This window comes from Oncorhynchus kisutch, unplaced genomic scaffold (assembly GCF_002021735.2).
Source record: "Oncorhynchus kisutch isolate 150728-3 unplaced genomic scaffold, Okis_V2 scaffold409, whole genome shotgun sequence".
Taxonomy (NCBI): Eukaryota; Metazoa; Chordata; class Actinopteri; order Salmoniformes; family Salmonidae; genus Oncorhynchus; species Oncorhynchus kisutch.
The window spans coordinates 101054-110754 of NW_022262354.1; positions in this window are offsets into that span (position 1 = coordinate 101054).

A 9701-nucleotide genomic window follows, 5' to 3' on the forward strand; every position below is an offset into this window, starting at 1 on the left:
CGGTTTCAATCACCAGGTGCACGGCTCTATTTCCTCCTCCAGCACTTGTCAAACAGTCCATAAAGCACCCAGGACGGCCCTGAGTGAAAGAGGGCCGTAGTAGGGTGCTCCTATAGCGGGCATTAAAATCAGAATGACCGTTAAATGCATTTATGACCATATTTGTGTTTTTGGGTTACCAGATGCACGGTAATCAATCAGTATCCATCCTGAAATTTCAAACAGTCCATAATGCACCCAGGACGGCCCCGACGAGAGAGGGCCGTAGTAGGGTGCTCCATAGCGGGCATTAAAATCAGAATGACCGTTAAATGCATTTATGACCATATTTGTGTTTTTGGGTTACCAGATGCACGTTGTCATGCACGCAATCACCAGGTGCACGGCTCTATTTCCTCAAATTGTCAAACAGTCCATAAAGCACCCAGGTCGGCCCTGAGTGAAAGAGGGCCGTAGTAGGGTGCTCCTATAGCGGGCATTAAATCAGAATGACCGTTAAATGCATTTATGACCATATTTGAATTTTTGGGTTACCAGATGCACGGTTTTCAATCACCAGGTGCACGGCTCTATTTCCTCCTCCAGCACTTGTCAAACAGTCCATAAAGCACCCAGGACGGCCCTGAGTGAAAGAGGGCCGTAGTAGGGTGCTCCTATAGCGGGCATTAAAATCAGAATGACCGTTAAATGCATTTATGACCATATTTGTGTTTTTGGGTTACCAGATGCACGGTTTCAATCACCAGGTGCACGGCTCTATTTCCTCCTCCAGCACTTGTCAAACAGTCCATAAAGCACCCAGGACGGCCCTGAGTGAAAGAGGGCCGTAGTAGGGTGCTCCTATAGCGGGCATTAAAATCAGAATGACCGTTAAATGCATTTATGACCATATTTGTGTTTTTGGGTTACCGCTTGTATAGCAATCAGTATCCATCGTGAAATTTCAAAGTGTCCATAATGCACTCAGGTCGCCCCCGACAGAGAGAGGGCCGTAGTAGGGTGTTTCCATAGCGGGCATTAATATCAGAATGACCCTTAAATGCATTTAGGACCATATTTGAATTTTTGGGTTACCAGATGCACGTTTTCAATCACCAGGTGCACGGTTTCAATCACCAGGTGCACGGCTCTATTTCCTCCTCCAGCACTTGTCAAACAGTCCATAAAGCACCCAGGACGGCCCTGAGTGAAAGAGGGCCGTAGTAGGGTGCTCCTATAGCGGGCATTAAAATCAGAATGACCGTTAAATGCATTTATGACCATATTTGTGTTTTTGGGTTACCAGATGCACGGTTTCAATCACCAGGTGCACGGCTCTATTTCCTCCTCCAGCACTTGTCAAACAGTCCATAAAGCACCCAGGACGGCCCTGAGTGAAAGAGGGCCGTAGTAGGGTGCTCCTATAGCGGGCATTAAAATCAGAATGACCGTTAAATGCATTTATGACCATATTTGTGTTTTTGGGTTACCAGATGCACGGTTTCAATCACCAGGTGCACGGCTATTTTTCTCCTCCAGCACTTGTCAAACAGTCCATAAAGCACCCAGGACGGCCCTGAGTGAAAGAGGGCCGTAGTAGGGTGCTCCTATAGCGGGCATTAAAATCAGAATGACCGTTAAATGCATTTATGACCATATTTGTGTTTTTGGGTTACCGCTTGTATAGCAATCAGTATCCATCGTGAAATTTCAAAGTGTCCATAATGCACTCAGGTCGCCCCCGACAGAGAGAGGGCCGTAGTAGGGTGTTTCCATAGCGGGCATTAATATCAGAATGACCCTTAAATGCATTTAGGACCATATTTGAATTTTTGGGTTACCAGATGCACGTTTTCAATCACCAGGTGCACGGTTTCAATCACCAGGTGCACGCTCTATTTCCTCCTCCTCCAGCACTTGTCAAACAGTCCATAAAGCACCCAGGACGGCCCTGAGTGAAAGAGGGCCGTAGTAGGGTGCTCCTATAGCGGGCATTAAAATCAGAATGACCGTTAAATGCATTTATGACCATATTTGTGTTTTTGGGTTACCAGATGCACGGTTTCAATCACCAGGTGCACGGCTCTATTTCCTCCTCCAGCACTTGTCAAACAGTCCATAAAGCACCCAGGACGGCCCTGAGTGAAAGAGGGCCGTAGTAGGGTGCTCCTATAGCGGGCATTAAAATCAGAATGACCGTTAAATGCATTTATGACCATATTTGTGTTTTGGGTTACCGCTTGTATAGCAATCAGTATCCATCGTGAAATTTCAAAGTGTCCATAATGCACTCAGGTCGCCCCCGACAGAGAGAGGGCCGTAGTAGGGTGTTTCCATAGCGGGCATTAATATCAGAATGACCCTTAAATGCATTTAGGACCATATTTGAATTTTTGGGTTACCAGATGCACGTTTTCAATCACCAGGTGCACGGTTTCAATCACCAGGTGCACGGCTCTATTTCCTCCTCCAGCACTTGTCAAACAGTCCATAAAGCACCCAGGACGGCCCTGAGTGAAAGAGGGCCGTAGTAGGGTGCTCCTATAGCGGGCATTAAAATCAGAATGACCGTTAAATGCATTTATGACCATATTTGTGTTTTTGGGTTACCAGATGCACGGTTTCAATCACCAGGTGCACGGCTCTATTTCCTCCTCCAGCACTTGTCAAACAGTCCATAAAGCACCCAGGACGGCCCTGAGTGAAAGAGGGCCGTAGTAGGGTGCTCCTATAGCGGGCATTAAAATCAGAATGACCGTTAAATGCATTTATGACCATATTTGTGTTTTTGGTTACCGCTTGTATAGCAATCAGTATCCATCGTGAAATTTCAAAGTGTCCATAATGCACTCAGGTCGCCCCCGACAGAGAGAGGGCCGTAGTAGGGTGTTTCCATAGCGGGCATTAATATCAGAATGACCCTTAAATGCATTTAGGACCATATTTGAATTTTTGGGTTACCAGATGCACGTTTTCAATCACCAGGTGCACGGTTTCAATCACCAGGTGCACGGCTCTATTTTCCTCCAGCACTTGTCAAACAGTCCATAAAGCACCCAGGACGGCCCTGAGTGAAAGAGGGCCGTAGTAGGGTGCTCCTATAGCGGGCATTAAAATCAGAATGACCGTTAAATGCATTTATGACCATATTTGTTTTTGGGTTACCAGATGCACGTTTTCAATCACCAGGTGCACGGCTCTATTTCCTCCTCCAGCACTTGTCAAACAGTCCATAAAGCACCCAGGACGGCCCTGAGTGAAAGAGGGCCGTAGTAGGGTGCTCCTATAGCGGGCATTAAAATCAGAATGACCGTTAAATGCATTTATGACCATATTTGTGTTTTTGGGTTACCAGATGCACGGTTTCAATCACCAGGTGCACGGCTCTATTTCCTCCTCCAGCACTTGTCAAACAGTCCATAAAGCACCCAGGACGGCCCTGAGTGAAAGAGGGCCGTAGTAGGGTGCTCCTATAGCGGGCATTAAAATCAGAATGACCGTTAAATGCATTTATGACCATATTTGTGTTTTGGGTTACCGCTTGTATAGCAATCAGTATCCATCGTGAAATTTCAAAGTGTCCATAATGCACTCAGGTCGCCCCCGACAGAGAGAGGCCGTAGTAGGGTGTTTCCATAGCGGGCATTAATATCAGAATGACCCTTAAATGCATTTAGGACCATATTTGAATTTTGGGTTACCAGATGCACGTTTTCAATCACCAGGTGCACGGTTTCAATCACCAGGTGCACGGCTCTATTTCCTCCTCCAGCACTTGTCAAACAGTCCATAAAGCACCCAGGACGGCCCTGAGTGAAAGAGGGCCGTAGTAGGGTGCTCCTATAGCGGGCATTAAAATCAGAATGACCGTTAAATGCATTTATGACCATATTTGTGTTTTTGGGTTACCAGATGCACGGTTTCAATCACCAGGTGCACGGCTCTATTTCCTCCTCCAGCACTTGTCAAACAGTCCATAAAGCACCCAGGACGGCCCTGAGTGAAAGAGGGCCGTAGTAGGGTGCTCCTATAGCGGGCATTAAAATCAGAATGACCGTTAAATGCATTTATGACCATATTTGTGTTTTTGGGTTACCAGATGCACGGTTTCAATCACCAGGTGCACGGCTCTATTTCCTCCTCCAGCATTTGTCAAACAGTCCATAAAGCACCCAGGACGGCCCTGAGTGAAAGAGGGCCGTAGTAGGGTGCTCCTATAGCGGGCATTAAAATCAGAATGACCGTTAAATGCATTTATGACCATATTTGTGTTTTTGGGTTACCGCTTGTATAGCAATCAGTATCCATCGTGAAATTTCAAAGTGTCCATAATGCACTCAGGTCGCCCCCGACAGAGAGAGGGCCGTAGTAGGGTGTTTCCATAGCGGGCATTAATATCAGAATGACCCTTAAATGCATTTAGGACCATATTTGAATTTTGGGTTACCAGATGCACGTTTTCAATCACCAGGTGCACGGTTTCAATCACCAGGTGCACGGCTCTATTTCCTCCTCCAGCACTTGTCAAACAGTCCATAAAGCACCCAGGACGGCCCTGAGTGAAAGAGGGCCGTAGTAGGGTGCTCCTATAGCGGGCATTAAAATCAGAATGACCGTTAAATGCATTTATGACCATATTTGTGTTTTTGGGTTACCAGATGCACGGTTTCAATCACCAGGTGCACGGCTCTATTTCCTCCTCCAGCACTTGTCAAACAGTCCATAAAGCACCCAGGACGGCCCTGAGTGAAAGAGGGCCGTAGTAGGGTGCTCCTATAGCGGGCATTAAAATCAGAATGACCGTTAAATGCATTTATGACCATATTTGTGTTTTTGGGTTACCGCTTGTATAGCAATCAGTATCCATCGTGAAATTTCAAAGTGTCCATAATGCACTCAGGTCGCCCCCGACAGAGAGAGGGCCGTAGTAGGGTGTTTCCATAGCGGGCATTAATATCAGAATGACCCTTAAATGCATTTAGGACCATATTTGAATTTTTGGGTTACCAGATGCACGTTTTCAATCACCAGGTGCACGGTTTCAATCACCAGGTGCACGGCTCTATTTCCTCCTCCAGCACTTGTCAAACAGTCCATAAAGCACCCAGGACGGCCCTGAGTGAAAGAGGGCCGTAGTAGGGTGCTCCTATAGCGGGCATTAAAATCAGAATGACCGTTAAATGCATTTATGACCATATTTGTGTTTTTGGGTTACCGCTTGTATAGCAATCAGTATCCATCGTGAAATTTCAAAGTGTCCATAATGCACTCAGGTCGCCCCCGACAGAGAGAGGGCCGTAGTAGGGTGTTTCCATAGCGGGCATTAATATCAGAATGACCCTTAAATGCATTTAGGACCATATTTGAATTTTGGGTTACCAGATGCACGTTTTCAATCACCAGGTGCACGTTTCAATCACCAGGTGCACGGCTCTATTTCCTCCTCCAGCACTTGTCAAACAGTCCATAAAGCACCCAGGACGGCCCTGAGTGAAAGAGGGCCGTAGTAGGGTGCTCCTATAGCGGGCATTAAAATCAGAATGACCGTTAAATGCATTTATGACCATATTTGTGTTTTTGGGTTACCAGATGCACGGTTTCAATCACCAGGTGCACGGCTCTATTTCCTCCTCCAGCACTTGTCAAACAGTCCATAAAGCACCCAGGACGGCCCTGAGTGAAAGAGGGCCGTAGTAGGGTGCTCCTATAGCGGGCATTAAAATCAGAATGACCGTTAAATGCATTTATGACCATATTTGTGTTTTTGGGTTACCGCTTGTATAGCAATCAGTATCCATCGTGAAATTTCAAAGTGTCCATAATGCACTCAGGTCGCCCCGACAGAGAGAGGGCCGTAGTAGGGTGTTTCCATAGCGGGCATTAATATCAGAATGACCCTTAAATGCATTTAGGACCATATTTGAATTTTTGGGTTACCAGATGCACGTTTTCAATCACCAGGTGCACGGTTTCAATCACCAGGTGCACGGCTCTATTTCCTCCTCCAGCACTTGTCAAACAGTCCATAAAGCACCCAGGACGGCCCTGAGTGAAAGAGGGCCGTAGTAGGGTGCTCCTATAGCGGGCATTAAAATCAGAATGACCGTTAAATGCATTTATGACCATATTTGTGTTTTTGGGTTACCAGATGCACGGTTTCAATCACCAGGTGCACGGCTCTATTTCCTCCTCCAGCACTTGTCAAACAGTCCATAAAGCACCCAGGACGGCCCTGAGTGAAAGAGGGCCGTAGTAGGGTGCTCCTATAGCGGGCATTAAAATCAGAATGACCGTTAAATGCATTTATGACCATATTTGTGTTTTTGGGTTACCAGATGCACGGTTTCAATCACCAGGTGCACGGCTCTATTTCCTCCTCCAGCACTTGTCAAACAGTCCATAAAGCACCCAGGACGGCCCTGAGTGAAAGAGGGCCGTAGTAGGGTGCTCCTATAGCGGGCATTAAAATCAGAATGACCGTTAAATGCATTTATGACCATATTTGTGTTTTTGGGTTACCGCTTGTATAGCAATCAGTATCCATCGTGAAATTTCAAAGTGTCCATAATGCACTCAGGTCGCCCCCGACAGAGAGAGGGCCGTAGTAGGGTGTTTCCATAGCGGGCATTAATATCAGAATGACCCTTAAATGCATTTAGGACCATATTTGAATTTTTGGGTTACCAGATGCACGTTTTCAATCACCAGGTGCACGGTTTCAATCACCAGGTGCACGGCTCTATTTCCTCCTCCAGCACTTGTCAAACAGTCCATAAAGCACCCAGGACGGCCCTGAGTGAAAGAGGGCCGTAGTAGGGTGCTCCTATAGCGGGCATTAAAATCAGAATGACCGTTAAATGCATTTATGACCATATTTGTGTTTTTGGGTTACCAGATGCACGGTTTCAATCACCAGGTGCACGGCTCTATTTCCTCCTCCAGCACTTGTCAAACAGTCCATAAAGCACCCAGGACGGCCCTGAGTGAAAGAGGGCCGTAGTAGGGTGCTCCTATAGCGGGCATTAAAATCAGAATGACCGTTAAATGCATTTATGACCATATTTGTGTTTTTGGGTTACCAGATGCACGGTTTCAATCACCAGGTGCACGGCTCTATTTCCTCCTCCAGCACTTGTCAAACAGTCCATAAAGCACCCAGGACGGCCCTGAGTGAAAGAGGGCCGTAGTAGGGTGCTCCTATAGCGGGCATTAAAATCAGAATGACCGTTAAATGCATTTATGACCATATTTGTGTTTTTGGGTTACCGCTTGTATAGCAATCAGTATCCATCGTGAAATTTCAAAGTGTCCATAATGCACTCAGGTCGCCCCCGACAGAGAGAGGGCCGTAGTAGGGTGTTTCCATAGCGGGCATTAATATCAGAATGACCCTTAAATGCATTTAGGACCATATTTGAATTTTTGGGTTACCAGATGCACGTTTTCAATCACCAGGTGCACGGTTTCAATCACCAGGTGCACGGCTCTATTTCCTCCTCCAGCACTTGTCAAACAGTCCATAAAGCACCCAGGACGGCCCTGAGTGAAAGAGGGCCGTAGTAGGGTGCTCCTATAGCGGGCATTAAAATCAGAATGACCGTTAAATGCATTTATGACCATATTTGTGTTTTTGGGTTACCAGATGCACGGTTTCAATCACCAGGTGCACGGCTCTATTTCCTCCTCCAGCACTTGTCAAACAGTCCATAAAGCACCCAGGACGGCCCTGAGTGAAAGAGGGCCGTAGTAGGGTGCTCCTATAGCGGGCATTAAAATCAGAATGACCGTTAAATGCATTTATGACCATATTTGTGTTTTTGGGTTACCGCTTGTATAGCAATCAGTATCCATCGTGAAATTTCAAAGTGTCCATAATGCACTCAGGTCGCCCCCGACAGAGAGAGGGCCGTAGTAGGGTGTTTCCATAGCGGGCATTAATATCAGAATGACCCTTAAATGCATTTAGGACCATATTTGAATTTTTGGGTTACCAGATGCACGTTTTCAATCACCAGGTGCACGGTTTCAATCACCAGGTGCACGGCTCTATTTCCTCCTCCAGCACTTGTCAAACAGTCCATAAAGCACCCAGGACGGCCCTGAGTGAAAGAGGGCCGTAGTAGGGTGCTCCTATAGCGGGCATTAAAATCAGAATGACCGTTAAATGCATTTATGACCATATTTGTGTTTTTGGGTTACCAGATGCACGGTTTCAATCACCAGGTGCACGGCTCTATTTCCTCCTCCAGCACTTGTCAAACAGTCCATAAAGCACCCAGGACGGCCCTGAGTGAAAGAGGGCCGTAGTAGGGTGCTCCTATAGCGGGCATTAAAATCAGAATGACCGTTAAATGCATTTATGACCATATTTGTGTTTTTGGGTTACCGCTTGTATAGCAATCAGTATCCATCGTGAAATTTCAAAGTGTCCATAATGCACTCAGGTCGCCCCCGACAGAGAGAGGGCCGTAGTAGGGTGTTTCCATAGCGGGCATTAATATCAGAATGACCCTTAAATGCATTTAGGACCATATTTGAATTTTTGGGTTACCAGATGCACGTTTTCAATCACCAGGTGCACGGTTTCAATCACCAGGTGCACGGCTCTATTTCCTCCTCCAGCACTTGTCAAACAGTCCATAAAGCACCCAGGACGGCCCTGAGTGAAAGAGGGCCGTAGTAGGGTGCTCCTATAGCGGGCATTAAAATCAGAATGACCGTTAAATGCATTTATGACCATATTTGTGTTTTTGGTTACCAGATGCACGGTTTCAATCACCAGGTGCACGGCTCTATTTCCTCCTCCAGCACTTGTCAAACAGTCCATAAAGCACCCAGGACGGCCCTGAGTGAAAGAGGGCCGTAGTAGGGTGCTCCTATAGCGGGCATTAAAATCAGAATGACCGTTAAATGCATTTATGACCATATTTGTGTTTTTGGGTTACCAGATGCACGGTTTCAATCACCAGGTGCACGGCTCTATTTCCTCCTCCAGCACTTGTCAAACAGTCCATAAAGCACCCAGGACGGCCCTGAGTGAAAGAGGGCCGTAGTAGGGTGCTCCTATAGCGGGCATTAAAATCAGAATGACCGTTAAATGCATTTATGACCATATTTGTGTTTTTGGGTTACCGCTTGTATAGCAATCAGTATCCATCGTGAAATTTCAAAGTGTCCATAATGCACTCAGGTCGCCCCCGACAGAGAGAGGGCCGTAGTAGGGTGTTTCCATAGCGGGCATTAATATCAGAATGACCCTTAAATGCATTTAGGACCATATTTGAATTTTTGGGTTACCAGATGCACGTTTTCAATCACCAGGTGCACGGTTTCAATCACCAGGTGCACGGCTCTATTTCCTCCTCCAGCACTTGTCAAACAGTCCATAAAGCACCCAGGACGGCCCTGAGTGAAAGAGGGCCGTAGTAGGGTGCTCCTATAGCGGGCATTAAAATCAGAATGACCGTTAAATGCATTTATGACCATATTTGTGTTTTTGGGTTACCAGATGCACGGTTTCAATCACCAGGTGCACGGCTCTATTTCCTCCTCCAGCACTTGTCAAACAGTCCATAAAGCACCCAGGACGGCCCTGAGTGAAAGAGGGCCGTAGTAGGGTGCTCCTATAGCGGGCATTAAAATCAGAATGACCGTTAAATGCATTTATGACCATATTTGTGTTTTTGGGTTACCAGATGCACGGTTTCAATCACCAGGTGCAC